The sequence below is a fragment of the Pseudophryne corroboree genome, chromosome 8 (genome assembly GCF_028390025.1).
Source record: "Pseudophryne corroboree isolate aPseCor3 chromosome 8, aPseCor3.hap2, whole genome shotgun sequence".
Classification (NCBI taxonomy): domain Eukaryota; kingdom Metazoa; phylum Chordata; class Amphibia; order Anura; family Myobatrachidae; genus Pseudophryne; species Pseudophryne corroboree.
The window spans coordinates 161755472-161770794 of NC_086451.1; the positions used below are offsets into that span (position 1 = coordinate 161755472).

At 46.6% G+C, this 15323-nt stretch overlaps 15 non-coding genes and 4 pseudogenes across 15 annotated transcripts; all 19 read right to left on the reverse strand.

The window, feature by feature from the left end:
* Positions 1 to 482: 482 nt before the first annotated feature.
* LOC134950727 (U1 spliceosomal RNA) lies at positions 483 to 646 on the reverse strand. Its single transcript, XR_010183595.1, has one exon. It is a non-coding gene; the product is annotated as a U1 spliceosomal RNA (small nuclear RNA).
* Positions 647 to 1344: 698 nt separating this feature from the next.
* LOC134952149 (U1 spliceosomal RNA) lies at positions 1345 to 1479 on the reverse strand (annotated as a pseudogene).
* A 152-nt stretch (positions 1480 to 1631) lies between these two features.
* LOC134951357 (U1 spliceosomal RNA) lies at positions 1632 to 1795 on the reverse strand. Its single transcript, XR_010184112.1, has one exon. It is a non-coding gene; the product is annotated as a U1 spliceosomal RNA (small nuclear RNA).
* Positions 1796 to 2490: 695 nt separating this feature from the next.
* On the reverse strand, positions 2491 to 2632 carry LOC134953286 (U1 spliceosomal RNA; annotated as a pseudogene).
* Positions 2633 to 2784: 152 nt separating this feature from the next.
* On the reverse strand, positions 2785 to 2948 carry LOC134951221 (U1 spliceosomal RNA). Its single transcript, XR_010184001.1, has one exon. It is a non-coding gene; the product is annotated as a U1 spliceosomal RNA (small nuclear RNA).
* A 671-nt stretch (positions 2949 to 3619) lies between these two features.
* Positions 3620 to 3782, reverse strand: LOC134953068 (U1 spliceosomal RNA). The gene has a single exon (XR_010185405.1). It is a non-coding gene; the product is annotated as a U1 spliceosomal RNA (small nuclear RNA).
* Positions 3783 to 3923: 141 nt separating this feature from the next.
* On the reverse strand, positions 3924 to 4087 carry LOC134951056 (U1 spliceosomal RNA). Its single transcript, XR_010183865.1, has one exon. It is a non-coding gene; the product is annotated as a U1 spliceosomal RNA (small nuclear RNA).
* A 670-nt stretch (positions 4088 to 4757) lies between these two features.
* On the reverse strand, positions 4758 to 4920 carry LOC134953196 (U1 spliceosomal RNA). The gene has a single exon (XR_010185477.1). It is a non-coding gene; the product is annotated as a U1 spliceosomal RNA (small nuclear RNA).
* Positions 4921 to 5072: 152 nt separating this feature from the next.
* Positions 5073 to 5236, reverse strand: LOC134951204 (U1 spliceosomal RNA). The gene has a single exon (XR_010183988.1). It is a non-coding gene; the product is annotated as a U1 spliceosomal RNA (small nuclear RNA).
* Positions 5237 to 7567: 2331 nt separating this feature from the next.
* Positions 7568 to 7709, reverse strand: LOC134952795 (U1 spliceosomal RNA; annotated as a pseudogene).
* A 152-nt stretch (positions 7710 to 7861) lies between these two features.
* Positions 7862 to 8025, reverse strand: LOC134950975 (U1 spliceosomal RNA). Its single transcript, XR_010183799.1, has one exon. It is a non-coding gene; the product is annotated as a U1 spliceosomal RNA (small nuclear RNA).
* A 661-nt stretch (positions 8026 to 8686) lies between these two features.
* LOC134952865 (U1 spliceosomal RNA) lies at positions 8687 to 8849 on the reverse strand. Its single transcript, XR_010185249.1, has one exon. It is a non-coding gene; the product is annotated as a U1 spliceosomal RNA (small nuclear RNA).
* Positions 8850 to 9001: 152 nt separating this feature from the next.
* Positions 9002 to 9165, reverse strand: LOC134950276 (U1 spliceosomal RNA). The gene has a single exon (XR_010183223.1). It is a non-coding gene; the product is annotated as a U1 spliceosomal RNA (small nuclear RNA).
* Positions 9166 to 11786: 2621 nt separating this feature from the next.
* LOC134953564 (U1 spliceosomal RNA) lies at positions 11787 to 11949 on the reverse strand. Its single transcript, XR_010185641.1, has one exon. It is a non-coding gene; the product is annotated as a U1 spliceosomal RNA (small nuclear RNA).
* Positions 11950 to 12101: 152 nt separating this feature from the next.
* On the reverse strand, positions 12102 to 12265 carry LOC134951222 (U1 spliceosomal RNA). The gene has a single exon (XR_010184002.1). It is a non-coding gene; the product is annotated as a U1 spliceosomal RNA (small nuclear RNA).
* A 1020-nt stretch (positions 12266 to 13285) lies between these two features.
* Positions 13286 to 13420, reverse strand: LOC134953386 (U1 spliceosomal RNA; annotated as a pseudogene).
* Positions 13421 to 13572: 152 nt separating this feature from the next.
* Positions 13573 to 13736, reverse strand: LOC134951460 (U1 spliceosomal RNA). The gene has a single exon (XR_010184196.1). It is a non-coding gene; the product is annotated as a U1 spliceosomal RNA (small nuclear RNA).
* Positions 13737 to 14407: 671 nt separating this feature from the next.
* LOC134953094 (U1 spliceosomal RNA) lies at positions 14408 to 14570 on the reverse strand. The gene has a single exon (XR_010185425.1). It is a non-coding gene; the product is annotated as a U1 spliceosomal RNA (small nuclear RNA).
* A 152-nt stretch (positions 14571 to 14722) lies between these two features.
* On the reverse strand, positions 14723 to 14886 carry LOC134951043 (U1 spliceosomal RNA). Its single transcript, XR_010183854.1, has one exon. It is a non-coding gene; the product is annotated as a U1 spliceosomal RNA (small nuclear RNA).
* Positions 14887 to 15323: the final 437 nt, after the last annotated feature.

Here is a 15323-nt window from a genome sequence, read left to right on the forward strand (position 1 = left end):
CGACCAACTCTCATCCAAGGAGTTTGATATTCTACTACCTGCATGCAATTTAAATTGCTTAAATTGTTTATATGGTTGATTTGTCCTTCACAACCCATAATCTGCAACTTGGATGTACTTGTGTCATTGAAAATCTTATAATAAAAATGTTTATATATTGAAAAAAAAAGTTATAAGACATATGCATTCAATATTTGAAGAAACAAAATAAAATAAAGCTATGTATTGGGTTTCACTAACAAGCACATTGGAAGACTTGACTACTGTTAAAAGACATGCATTACATGGTATAGAGCCACAAACCACAATGTAGTAAAATAAAAACAAACTTACATGTGCTAGAGCTGGGGAGGGTCGCTGCTCAGGCAGCCCCCTGTCAAGTGAAGGAGATCCAACTGAGGCAGCACAAGGGAACTCTCGAAAGAAGAACAAGGCTAGAGGAAAATCTGAGACAAAGAAATCTGACTTTTACCAGAGCTGACCAGAGGAAAGCACAAACACAGTCCCCCACTACCACAAATAATGCAGTCGAGTTTCCCACATTTGTGGAAATCACAGGGGTCAGCATACCCAGAATGCAATGAATGAACCTCACCCTGGGAGAACAATCTTCATGACCATGGTATCTCCTATGCAAAATAAGTATGATTTGGGATAGGGCTGGGGAGGGCCGCTGCTCAGGCACATCTCTGTCAAGTAAAGGAGATTCAACTGAGGCAGCACAAGGGAACTCTCATCTGGGGACAACAACTGCAGGGAGAACACATATTTTCAGATGAACATGGGAGGGCAGAAGGCTACCTAATACTGAAGCACCCCCAAACAACAAACAAAATGCAACAACTAGTGCAAGCATTCCTGGGGGAAGGCCTGCAGCAGATGGATTTGCATATGGTGATGTCATCCAAGCAGTGGGTCAAAGTTGGCTTCAATCCTCGTCTGCATATGAAAAGAGAAAAGGGGCGTGCAGGGCATGGCAGCCTTTTGCGGCGCTTGGATGACCCCTAGCTCGCATTAAACACCTCCACCCTCCTTCGGTGTGGGGCTCATGTTGGCTATGCCCCAGCCCCTGAAGCATTCAAGCTGATTTCTTGCAGCAGTTGGCACTGTAACAGCTCCAGAGCTGCTCTGTAAGGCAAATAAAAGGGTGTGGGACCTGCAGCACTACCTGTAGTTCGCATTGTGCGTTGGAAGGCAAAAAGTAAGCAGACGGGAGAAGACAGGATAGTGCGCAAGGGCATAGAAGGGAGCGGCTCAAGAAAAGAGAAGTGGAAACAGACAGCAAACTAGGCTGGAGAGAGACCTGAGACAAAGAGATCTGAATTATACGAGAGCCGACTAGGGGAAACACAAATTATGCAGTCAAGTTTCCCACATTTGGGGAAATCGCAGGAGCAGCACACCCAGAGTGCAATGGGTGAGCCTTGCCCTGGGAGAAGCACCTTCATGATCATAGTATCTCACCTGGCAGGTAAGTAGGAGTTGGGCTAGAGCTGGGGAGAGTCGCTGCTCGGGCACCCCCCTGTCAAGTGAAGGAGATCCAACTGAGGCAGCACAAGGAAACTCTCGAAAGAAGAACAAGGCTAGAGGAAGATCTGAGACAAAGAAATCTGACTTTTACCAGAGCTGACCAGAGGAAAGCACAAACACAGTCACTCACTACCACAAATAATGCAGTCAAGTTTCCCACATTTGGGGAAATCACAGGGGTCAGCATACCCAGAATGCAATGAATGAACCTCACCCTGGGAGAACAATCTTCATGACCATGGTATCTCCTATGCAAAATAAGTATGATTTGGGATAGGGCTGGGGAGGGCCGCTGCTCAGGCACATCTCTGTCAAGTAAAGGAGATTCAACTGAGGCAGCACAAGGGAACTCTCATCTGGGGACAACAACTGCAGGGAGAACACATATTTTCAGATGAACAAGGGAGGGCAGAAGGCTGCCTAATACTGAAGCACCCCCAAACAACAAACCAAATGCAACAACTAGTACAAGCATTCCTGGGGGAAGGTCTGCAGAAGACGGATTTGCATACGGTGATGTCATCCAAGCAGTGGGCCAAAGTTGGCTGGAACCCTCATCTGCATATGAAAAGAGAAAAGGGGTATGCAGGGCATGGCGGCCTTTTGCGGCGCTAGGATGACCCCTAGTTCGCATTAAATACCCCCACCCTCCTTCTCTGTGGGGCTCATGTTGGCCATGCCCCAGCCCCTGAAGCATTCAAGCTGATTTCTTGCAGCAGCTGGGCACTGTAACAGCTCCAGAGCTGCTCTGTAAGGCAAGTAAAAGGGTGTGGGCCCTGCAGCACTACCTGTAGTTTGCATTGTGCATTGTAAGGCACAAAGTAAGCAGACGGGAGGAGAAGTCAGGATAGTGCACAAGGGTATAGAAGGGAGGGGCTCAAGAAAAAAGAAGTGGAAACAGACAGCAAACTAGGCTGGAGAGAGACCTGAGACAAAGAGATCTGAATTATATGAGAGCCGACCAGGGGAAACACAAATTACGCAGTCAAGTTTCCCACATTTGGGGAAATCACAGGGGCAGCACACCCAGAGTGCAATGGGTGATCCTTGCCCAGGGAGAAGCAACTTCATGATCATAGTATCTCACCTGGCAGGTAAGTAGGAGTTGGGCTAGAGCTGGGGAGGGTCGCTGCTCGGGCACCCCCCTGTCAAGTGAAGTAGATCCAACTGAGGCAGCACAAGGGAACTCTCGAAAGAAGAACAAGGCTAGAGGAAGATCTGAGACAAAGAAATCTGACTTTTACCAGAGCTGACCAGAGGAAAGCACAAACACAGTCCCCCACTACCACAAATAATGCTGTCAAGTTTACCACATTTGGGGAAATAACAGGGGTCAGCATACCCAGAATGCAATGAATGAACCTCACCCTGGGAGAACAATCTTCATGACCATGGTATCTCCTATGCAAAATAAGTATGATTTGGGATAGGGCTGGGGAGGGCCGCTGCTCAGGCACATCTCTGTCAAGTAAAGGAGATTCAACTGAGGCAGCACAAGGGAACTCTCATCTGGGGACAACAACTGCAGGAGTTACACATATTTTCAGATGAACATGGGAGGGCAGAAGGCTGCCTAATACTGAAGCACCCCCAAACAACAAACCAAATGCAACAACTAGTGCAAGCATTCCTGGGGGAAGGCCTGCAGCAGATGGATTTGCATATGGTGATGTCATCCAAGCAGTGGGTCAAAGTTGGCTTCAACCCTCGTCTGCATATGAAAAGAGAAAATTGGCATGCAGGGCATGGCGGCCTTTTGCGGTGCTTGGATGACCCCTAGTTCGCATTAAACACCTCCACCCTCCTTCGGTGTGGGGCTCATGATGGCTATGCCCCAGCCCCTGAAGCATTCAAGCTGATTTCTTGCAGCAGCTGGGCACTGTAACAGCTCCAGAGCTGCTCTGTAAGGCAAGTAAAAGGGTGTGGGCCCTGCAGCACTACCTGTAGTTTGCATTGTGCGTTGGAAGGCACAAAGTAAGCAGACGGGAGAAGTCAGGATAGTGCGCAAGGGCATAGAAGGGAGCAACTCAAGAAAAGAGAAGTGGAAACAGACTGCAAATTAGGCTGGAGAGTGACCTGAGACAAAGAGATCTGAATTATACGAGAGCCGACCAGGTGAAACACAAATTATGCAGTCAAGTGTCCAACATTTGGGAAAACCGCAGGAGTAGCACACCCAGAGTGCAATGGGTGAGCCTTGCCCTGGGAGAAGCACCTTCATGATCATAGTATCTCACCTGGCAGGTAAGTAGGAGCTGGGGAGGGTCGCTGCTCGGGCACCCCCCTGTCAAGTGAAGGAGATCCAACTGAGGCAGCACAAAGGAACTCTCGAAAGAAGAACAAGGCTAGAGGAAGATCTGAGACAAAGAAATCTGACTTTTACCAGAGCTGACCAGAGGAAAGCACAAACACAGTCCCTCACTACCACAAATAATGCAGTTCAGTTTCCCACATTTGGGGAAATCACAGGGGTCAGCATACCCAGAATGCAATGAATGAACCTCACCCTGGGAAAACAATCTTCATGACCATGGTATCTCCTATGCAAAATAAGTATGATTTGGGATAGAGCTGGGGAGGGCCGCTGCTCAGGCACATCTCTGTCAAGTAAAGGAGATTCAACTGAGGCAGCACAAGGGAACTCTCATCTGGGGGCAACAACTGCAGGGAGAACACATATTTTCAGATGAACATGGGAGGGCAGAGGCTGCCTAATACTGAAGCACCCCCAAACAACAAACCAAATGCAACAACTAGTGCAAGCATTCCTGGGGGAAGGCCTGCAGCAGATGGATTTGCATATGGTGATGTCATCCAAGCAGTGGGTCAAAGTTGGCTTCAACCCTCATCTGCATATGAATAGAGAAGAGGGGCGTGCAGGGCATGGCGGCCTTTTGCGGCGCTTGGATGACCCCTAGTTCGCATTAAACACCTCCACCCTCCTTCGGTGTGGGGCTCATGATGGCTATGCCCCAGCCCCTGAAGCATTCAAGCTGATTTCTTGCAGCAGCTGGGCACTGTAACAGCTCCAGAGCTGCTCTGTAAGGCAAGTAAAAGGGTGTGGGCCCTGCAGCACTACCTGTAGTTTGCATTGTGCGTTGGAAGGCACAAAGTAAGCAGACGGGAGAAGTCAGGATAGTGCGCAAGGGCATAGGAGGGAGCAACTCAAGAAAAGAGAAGTGGAAACAGACTGCAAATTAGGCTGGAGAGAGACCTGAGACAAAGAGATCTGAATTATACGAGAGCCGACCAGGTGAAACACAAATTATGCAGTCAAGTGTCCAACATTTGGGGAAACCGCAGGAGTTGCACACCCAGAGTGCAATGGGTGAGCCTTGCCCTGGGAGAAGCACCTTCATGATCATAGTATCTCACCTGGCAGGTAAGTAGGAGCTGGGCTAGAGCTGGGGAGGGTCGCTGCTCGGGCACCCCCCTGTCAAGTGAAGGAGATCCAACTGAGGCAGCACAAGGGAACTCTCGAAAGAAGAACAAGGCTAGAGGAAGATCTGAGACAAAGAAATCTGACTTTTACCAGAGCTGACCAGAGGAAAGCACAAACACAGTCCCTCACTACCACAAATAATGCAGTCCAGTTTCCCACATTTGGGGAAATTACAGGGGTCAGCATACCCAGAATGCAATGAATGAACCTCACCCTGGGAAAACAATCTTCATGACCATGGTATCTCCTATGCAAAATAAGTATGATTTGGGATAGAGCTGGGGAGGGCCGCTGCTCAGGCACATCTCTGTCAAGTAAAGGAGATTCAACTGAGGCAGCACAAGGGAACTCTCATCTGGGGGCAACAACTGCAGGGAGAACACATATTTTCAGATGAACATGGGAGGGCAGAGGCTGCCTAATACTGAAGCACCCCCAACAACAAACCAAATGCAACAACTAGTGCAAGCATTCCTGGGGGAAGGCCTGCAGCAGATGGATTTGCATATGGTGATGTCATCCAAGCAGTGGGTCAAAGTTGGCTTCAACCCTCATCTGCATATGAATAGAGAAGAGGGGCGTGCAGGGCATGGCGGCCTTTTGCGGCGCTTGGATGACCCCTAGTTCGCATTAAACACCTCCACCCTCCTTCGGTGTGGGGCTCATGTTGGCTATGCCCCAGCCCCTGAAGCATTCAAGCTGATTTCTTGCAGCAGCTGGGCACTGTAACAGCTCCAGAGCTGCTCTGTAAGGCAAGTAAAAGGGTGTGGGCCCTGCAGCACTACCTGTAGTTTGCATTGTGCATTGTAAGGCACTAAGTAAGCAGACGGGAGGAGAACTAAAACAAAATCACCAAGTAGGCGCACAATACCAATGATGTTGATAAAAACACAATTTATTAACATAAAACCAATGACAAACTGATTAAAAAACACAACACTACACAGAGCATATAACTGAGGTATTATACCTTATAATTCACACATAAAGTGTATTATTAAGTGAAAGGGACACTGAAATGCAGGAGAACCCGTCTCTGTAAGATAGGGTTAATCTCTCACATTAATTCCATATCAGACAGTTTAAATGAAAAGGAAGTCCTGTAAACTGATGTAATAAGCGTTTGTGACCATAAAGGTATCCGGATTTAAATAATGTTTCCTTGGAGCAAAATAAACCAACCGATTAATGTTACTCACAGAGACGTAATGATCTCTTGCTGCACGGGATAAATGGTTAAGGAACCGCTTGTTATCACCCTGTGCATGGGTGAGACATCCGTCAGCGGTATATTCAGATGAAAGCCATTTCTTTCTGTGCAGCACCAGTTGCCTGTATCAGACCACCATACAGATCCTCCAGCTTGCTGAGCGACGCCCGGCCGGGCAGGAGGTAACAATGTTCCAAATGCAAGGAGAGTTAGAGTGGAATGATTGAATCACAGGCTGGATCATTCACCGGTGACTTGTAACGGACGGCTGAAAGTGATGGATGTCGTGCTCCGTGGGACACTTAATGGTCAAGTGTGGCCCTTTCTTCTGTACCCTCAACGCGTTTCTCCGCACCTAAGGCGGCTTCTTCAAGAGGCAGAGACACTCTGCCTCTTGAAGAAGCCGCCTTAGGTGCGGAGAAACGCGTTGAGGGTACAGAAGAAAGGGCCACACTTGACCATTAAGTGTCCCACGGAGCACGACATCCATCACTTTCAGCCGTCCGTTACAAGTCACCGGTGAATGATCCAGCCTGTGATTCAATCATTCCACTCTAACTCTCCTTGCATTTGGAACATTGTTACCTCCTGCCCGGCCGGGCGTCGCTCAGCAAGCTGGAGGATCTGTATGGTTGTCTGATACAGGCAACTGGTGCTGCACAGAAAGAAATGGCTTTCATCTGAATATACCGCTGACGGATGTCTCACCCATGCACAGGGTGATAACAAGCGGTTCCTTAACCATTTATCCCGTGCAGCAAGAGATCATTACGTCTCTGTGAGTAACATTAATCGGTTGGTTTATTTTGCTCCAAGGAAACATTATTTAAATCCGGATACCTTTATGGTCACAAACGCTTATTACATCAGTTTACAGGACTTCCTTTTCATTTAAACTGTCTGATATGGAATTAATGTGAGAGATTAACCCTATCTTACAGAGACGGGTTCTCCTGCATTTCAGTGTCCCTTTCACTTAATAATACACTTTATGTGTGAATTATAAGGTATAATACCTCAGTTATATGCTCTGTGTAGTGTTGTGTTTTTTAATCAGTTTGTCATTGGTTTTATGTTAATAAATTGTGTTTTTATCAACATCATTGGTATTGTGCGCCTACTTGGTGATTTTGTTTTAGTTGTTTTACTTTCAGGAGGCCGGCTACCTCCTTACCAAGTGGCTGCCATTATCAGTGCTATATTTGCACGACCCTGTTCAGCGCCTAAAAACCTTTTTTTCGTTTGTATTTCCAGACGGGAGGAGAAGTCAGGATAGTGCACTAGGGTATAGAAGGGAGGGGCTCAAGAAAAAAGAAGTGGAAACAGACAGCAAACTAGGCTGGAGAGAGACCTGAGACAAAGAGATCTGAATTATATGAGAGCTGACCAGGGGAAACACAAATTATGCAGTCAAGTTTCCCACATTTGGGGAAATCGCAGGAGCAGCACACCCAGAGTGCAATGGGTGATCCTTGTCCTGGGAGAAGCAACTTCATGATCATAGTATCTCACCTGGCAGGTAAGTAGGAGTTGGGCTAGAGCTGGGGAGGGTCGCTGCTCGGGCACCCCCCTGTCAAGTGAAGTAGATCCAACTGAGGCAGCACAAGGAAACTCTCGATAGAAGAACAAGGCTAGAGGAAGATCTGAGACAAAGAAATCTGACTTTTACCAGAGCTGACCAGAGGAAAGAACAAACACAGTCCCCCACTACCACAAATAATGCAGTCGAGTTTCCCACATTTGTGGAAATCACAGGGGTCAGCATACCCAGAATGCAATGAATGAACCTCACCCTGGGAGAACAATCTTCATGACCATGGTATCTCCTATGCAAAATAAGTATGACTTGGGATAGGGCTGGGGAGGGCCGCTGCTCAGGCACATCTCTGTCATGTAAAGGAGATTCAACTGAGGCAGCACAAGGGAACTCTCATCTGGGGACAACAACTGCAGGGAGAACACATATTTTCAGATGAACATGGTAGGGCAGAAGGCTGCCTAATACTGAAGCACCCCCAAACAACAAACCAAATGCAACAACTAGTGCAAGCATTCCTGGGGGAAGGCCTGCAGCAGATGGATTTGCATATGGTGATGTCATCCAAGCAGTGGGTCAAAGTTGGCTTCAACCCTCGTCTGCATATGAAAAGAGAAAAGGGGCGTGCAGGGCATGGCGGCCTTTTGCGGCACTTGGATGACCCCTAGTTCGCATTAAACACCTCCACCCTCCTTCGGTGTGGGGCTATGCCCCAGCCCCTGAAGCATTCAAGCTGATTTCTTGCAGCAGCTGGGCACTGTAACAACTCCAGAGCTGCTCTGTAAGGAAAGTAAAAGGGTGTGGGCCCTGCAGCACTACCTGTAGTTTGCATTGTGCGTTGGAAGGCACAAAGTAAGCAGACGGGAGAAGTCAGGATAGTGAGCAAGGGCATAGAAGGGAGCAACTCAAGAAAAGAGAAGTGGAAACAGACAGCAAACTAGGCTGGAGAGAGACCTGAGACAAAGAGATCTGAATTATACGAGAGCCGACCAGGGGAAACACAAATTATGCAGTCAAGTGTCCAACATTTGGGGAAACCGCAGGAGCAGCACACCCAGAGTGCAATGGGTGAGCCTTGCCCTGGGAGAAGCACCTTCATGATCATAGTATCTCACCTGGCAGGTAAGTAGGAGTTGGGCTAGAGCTGGGGAGGGTCGCTGCTCGGGCACCCCCCTGTCAAGTGAAGGAGATCCAACTGAGGCAGCACATGGAAACTCTCGAAAGAAGAACAAGGCTAGAGGAAGATCTGAGACAAATAAATCTGACTTTTACCAGAGCTGACCAGAGGAAAGCACAAACACAGTCCCCCACTACCACAAATAATGCAGTTGAGTTTCCCACATTTGGGGAAATCACAGGGGTCAGCATACCCAGAATGCAATGAATGAACCTCACCCTGGGAGAACAATCTTCATGACCATGGTATCTCCTATGCAAAATAAGTATGATTTGGGATAGGGCTGGGGAGGGCTCAGGCACATCTCTGTCAAGAATTTATAAAGTCTATACATATATATAACCAAATGTCAATAAATATATATAGAACCCAGTGCTCCTATCAAAACTTATCTATTTCACCAATTTGTTGCTTATTTAATCTTTATACATCTATTAATTTTCACCATATATTATAAAATGGTGCTCCCATAGGTAGTACTGTTCTACCAATAATAAACCAAATTTTAAAGATAATCACACTTGTTATCAAGGGAGCGCAAAAAATAAAATATACAAGCTCTTTATTTTTAAAAAAATATATATAGACAGAAGAAACCCACATTCAATAAAATACAATGGAGTCAACATATATAGGCACCACTATCCATATCTAAATGTAATCAGGATCTATTTCATATTGCCCTTGATGACAACGGAATGTTTATTAAAGTGTCCAAAAAATCCTCCTGGATACAGCTGTTGTAATTTAATCGTTACTTTCCAATTGTAATTGATACATTAAATTCCTTCTTGTGGATGAACAGCAACAGTTGTAACCAACGCCTCTTATTTACTGCAGTTAAAGTTCATATGTAACTCACGTGAGTAATGAAAGAAAACAGGGGGAGAGCGCTGTGATGGTTGGTGAAACACAGCGGTATGCTACGACCCCCGTTAACCGTGGCTGGATCTTATTGGCACTCGCGGTCGGGATATTTCTCCCTGCCGTGGGGTAGAGACCTCCTTTTGCTCGGTCTCAAATTGCTTTTTCCCCTTCACCGCTGTCTTTACATCAGACGTCCGCCGTGATGTAGCTCGTTCATGAACGGGCTTATATCTCAGCAATCAGAGTGTCCGGTAATCACCTTCTTACGCGTTTCTCCGCTGTTATCCAAGAGCGGTTTCGTCAGAGGATACATCAGCAGCCTAGCAGGCTCTTTTTAAAATGCACCGGACCAATAGTATTACTAATTAGTTGATTGGATACATACATGTACTAATTGGATGCATACATGTAATGACTCACATATGGAACAACTTTCTAATTGCAATTGCACATATAAAGGCATTTCATAATATAAAAATAAGCAACATGGTGATTAAAAATAATAATAAAATAAGCAACAAGGTGGTTTAAAAAATAACAGAAAATATATAATCTATATACAGATTAACCTATAATCTTTCAATCAATACCTCATATCTATAATCACATATACATAATTCAGAGACTCAGCACTAAGGATCCCCATTTACTTATATAAAACCTTTTAGGGTAACATAAATCCATGCCACTACTAAAGCAGTTCTTGTGGCGCAGGGGAAACATCACCTGCACTCTATGCAGCTAGTCCCATGTTCGAATCCAACCTGCTCAGCTTAACATCCATATTATTTATTTACTTTTAATGGGATCATTCTATCAATTCATTTTTACCTTTAATTTTTGTTAATATTATTTCTATATTTCATTATTTTAACCCCTGGAATAATTACATTGCTGTTTAAACAACAAAAAGAATTGAAGAAAAAATAAATATTAAACAGACAATTTAAGGATTCGAAGATTTAAATATTTAAAGATTTTAAAATTTAAAACAGGGAGGGGGGGAGAGGGAGGGGGGCCTTTTGGGAGAAGGAGGGGGAAAAAATAAAAATAGAAAAAAAAAATATATATATAGAACCAAGAGAAAGTGTAAAAAGAGGATGGAGGAAGAAATCTGATGTTCATCATTACTAGTGGATTTTACTAAGGAACATTAAAGGAATACACACAACAGGATTATACAGTTTCATCCTAAGAGGAAAGCTGTTTCCAAAATAGCTACTTCTAATAATTTTGTTTATTTATTAAACATACAATAAATGGATATTCAATAAATAATATATTAGGTAAATCAATAGATAAAATCTTCAGAGACTGCCAATGTTGTTCAGTTCGATGCTCTCATTCAGACCATCAGGTGTAAGGGTACCCAAAGAAAAAATCCAAAATGCCTCCCTTGTCAAGTAAAGGAGATTCAACTGAGGCAGCACAAGGGAACTCTCATCTGGGGACAACAACTGCAGGGAGAACACATATTTTCAGATGAACATGGGAGGGCAGAAGGCTGCCTAATACTGAAGCACCCCCAAACAACAAACCAAATGCAACAACTAGTACAAGCATTCCTGGGGGAAGGCCTGCAGCAGATGGATTTGCATATGGTGATGTCATCCAAGCAGTGGGTCAAAGTTGGCTTCAACCCTCGTCTGCATATGAAAAGAGAAAAGGGGCGTGCAGGGCATGGCGGCCTTTTGCGGCGCTTGGATGACCCCTAGTTCGCATTAAACACCTCCACCCTACTTCGGTGTGGGGCTCATGTTGGCTATGCCCCAGCCCCTGAAGCAATCAAGCTGATTACTTGCAGCAGCTGGGCACTGTAATAGCTCCAGAGCTGCTCTGTAAGGCAACTAAAAGGGTGTGGGCCCTGCAGCACTACCTGTAGTTCGCATTGTGCGTTGGAAGGCACAAAGTAAGCAGACGGGAGAAGTCAAGATAGTGCGCAAGGCATAGAAGGGAGTGGCTCAAGAAAAGAGAAGTGTAAACAGACAGCAAACTAAGCTGGAGAGAGACATGAGACAAAGAGATCTGAATTATACGAGAGCCGACCAGGGGAAACACAAATTATGCAGTCAAGTTTCCCACATTTGGGGAAATCGCAGGAGCAGCACACCCAGAGTGCAATTGGTGAGCCTTGCCCTGGGAGAAGCACCTTCATGATCATAGTATCTTACCTAGCAGGTAAGAAGGAGTTGGGCTAGAGCTGGGGAGGGTCGCTGCTCAGGCACCCCCCTGTCAAGTGAAGGAGATCCAACTGAGGCAGCACAAGGGAACTCTCGAAAGAAGAACAAGGCTAGAGGAAGATCTGAGACAAAGAAATCTGACTTTTACCAGAGCTGACCAGAGGAAAGCACAAACACAGTCCCCCACTACCACAAATAATGCTGTCAAGTTTACCACATTTGGGGAAATAACAGGGGTCAGCATACCCAGAATGCAATGAATGAACCTCACCCTGGGAGAACAATCTTCATGACCATGGTATCTCCTATGCAAAATAAGTATGATTTGGGATAGGGCTGGGGAGGGCCGCTGCTCAGGCACATCTCTGTCAAGTAAAGGAGATTCAACTGAGGCAGCACAAGGGAACTCTCATCTGGGGACAACAACGGCAGGAGGTACACATATTTTCAGATGAACATGGGAGGGCAGACGGCTGCCTAATACTGAAGCACCCCCAAACAACAAACCAAATGCAACAACTAGTGCAAGCATTCCTGGGGGAAGGCCTGCAGCAGATGGATTTGCATATGGTGATGTCATCCAAGCAGTGGGTCAAAGTTGGCTTCAACCCTCGTCTGCATATGAAAAGAGAAAATTGGCATGCAGGGCATGGCGGCCTTTTGCGGTGCTTGGATGACCCCTAGTTCGCATTAAACACCTCCACCCTCCTTCGGTGTGGGGCTCATGATGGCTATGCCCCAGCCCCTGAAGCATTCAAGCTGATTTCTTGCAGCAGCTGGGCACTGTAACAGCTCCAGAGCTGCTCTGTAAGGCAAGTAAAAGGGTGTGGGCCCTGCAGCACTACCTGTAGTTTGCATTGTGCGTTGGAAGGCACAAAGTAAGCAGACGGGAGAAGTCAGGATAGTGCGCAAGGGCATAGAAGGGAGCAACTCAAGAAAAGAGAAGTGGAAACAGACTGCAAATTAGGCTGGAGAGAGACCTGAGACAAAGAGATCTGAATTTTAGCAGTACCTAGAATCTACCGTAATTCATCTGGGGGTCGAGCTTTTAGTCATGCGGCTCCGACTCTATGGAACTCACTTCCCAGCACAGTGCGAGAGGCCCCAACTATAGAATCCTTCAAAAGTAGACTCAAGACTTTCCTGTTTACTCAAGCATTTCCATAGTGTCTCTTTTAGTATCTTCATGCTTCTGTATTTTATGAAAAATGTACTTCATTATTTTTCTGTACTATATTATGCTGTGTATCTGTTAAGCGCCTTGAGTCCTATTGGAGAAAGAGCGCTATATAAATAAAATTATTATTATTATTATTATTAATTATACGAGAGCCGACCAGGTGAAACACAAATTATGCAGTCAAGTGTCCAACATTTGGGGAAACCGCAGGAGTTGCACACCCAGAGTGCAATGGGTGAGCCTTGCCCTGGGAGAAGCACCTTCATGATCATAGTATCTCACCTGGCAGGTAAGTAGGAGCTGGGCTAGAGCTGGGGAGGGTCGCTGCTCGGGCACCCCCCTGTCAAGTGAAGGAGATCCAACTGAGGCAGCACAAGGGAACTCTCGAAAGAAGAACAAGGCTAGAGGAAGATCTGAGACAAAGAAATCTGACTTTTACCAGAGCTGACCAGAGGAAAGCACAAACACAGTCCCTCACTACCACAAATAATGCAGTCCAGTTTCCCACATTTGGGGAAATCACAGGGGTCAGCATACCCAGAATGCAATGAATGAACCTCACCCTGGGAAAACAATCTTCATGACCATGGTATCTCCTATGCAAAATAAGTATGATTTGGGATAGAGCTGGGGAGGGCCGCTGCTCAGGCACATCTCTGTCAAGTAAAGGAGATTCAACTGAGGCAGCACAAGCGAACTCTCATCTGGGGACAACAACTGCAGGGAGAACACATATTTTCAGATGAACATAGGAGGGCAGAAGGCTGCCTAATACTGAAGCACCCCCAAACAACAAACCAAATGCAACAACTAGTGCAAGCATTCCTGGGGGAAGGCCTGCAGCAGATGGATTTGCATATGGTGATGTCATCCAAGCAGTGGGTCAAAGTTGGCTTCAACCCTCATCTGCATATGAATAGAGAAGAGGGGCGTGCAGGGCATGGCGGCCTTTTGCGGCGCTTGGATGACCCCTAGTTCGCATTAAACACCTCCACCCTCCTTCGGTGTGGGGCTCATGTTGGCTATGCCCCAGCCCCTGAAGCATTCAAGCTGATTTCTTGCAGCAGCTGGGCACTGTAACAGCTCCAGAGCTGCTCTGTAAGGCAAGTAAAAGGGTGTGGGCCCTGCAGCACTACCTGTAGTTCGCATTGTGCGTTGGAAGGCAAAAAGTAAGCAGACGGGAGAAGTCAGGATAGTGCGCAAGGGTATAGAAGGGAGCGGCTCAAGAAAAGAGAAGTGGAAACAGACAGCAAACTAGGCTGGAGAGAGACCTGAGACAAAGACATCTGAATTATACGAGAGCCGACCAGGGGAAACACAAATTATGCAGTCAAGTTTCCCGCATTTGGGGAAATCACAGGGGCAGCACACCCAGAGTGCGATGGGTGAGCCTTGCCCTAGGAGAAGCACCTACATGATCATAGTATCTCACCTGGCAGGTAAGTAGGAGTTGGGCTAGAGCTGGGGAGGGTCGCTGCTCGGGCACCCCCCTGTCAAGTGAAGGAGATCCAACTGAGGCAGCACAAGGGAACTCTCGAAAGAAGAACAAGGCTAGAGGAAGATCTGAGACAAAGAAATCTGTCTTTTACCAGAGCTGACCAGAGGAAAGCACAAACACAGTCCCCCACTACCACAAATAATGCAGTCGAGTTTCCAACATTTGGGGATATCACAGGGGTCAGCATACCCAGAATGCAATGAATGAACCTCACCCTGGGAGAACAATCTTCATGACCATGGTATCTCCTATGCAAAATAAGTATGATTTGGGATAGGGCTGGGTGAGGGCCGCTGCTCAGGCACATCTCTGTCAAGTAAAGGCGATTCAACTGAGGCAGCACAAGGGAACTCTCATCTGGGGACAACAACTGCAGGGAGAACACATATTTTCAGATGAACATGGGAGGGCAGAAGGCTGCCTAATACTGAAGCACCCCCAAACAACAAACCAAATGCAACAACTAGTGCAAGCATTCCTGGGGAAGGCCTGCAGCAGATGGATTTGCATATGGTGATCTCATCCAAGCAGTGGGTCAAAGTTGGCTTCAACCCTCGTCTGCATATGAAAAGAAAAAAGGGATGTGCAGGGCATGGCGGCCTTTTGCGGCGCTTGGATGACCCCTAATTCGCATTAAACATCTCCACCCTCCTTCGGTGTGGGGCTCATGTTGGCTATGCCCCAGCCCCTGAAGCATTCAAG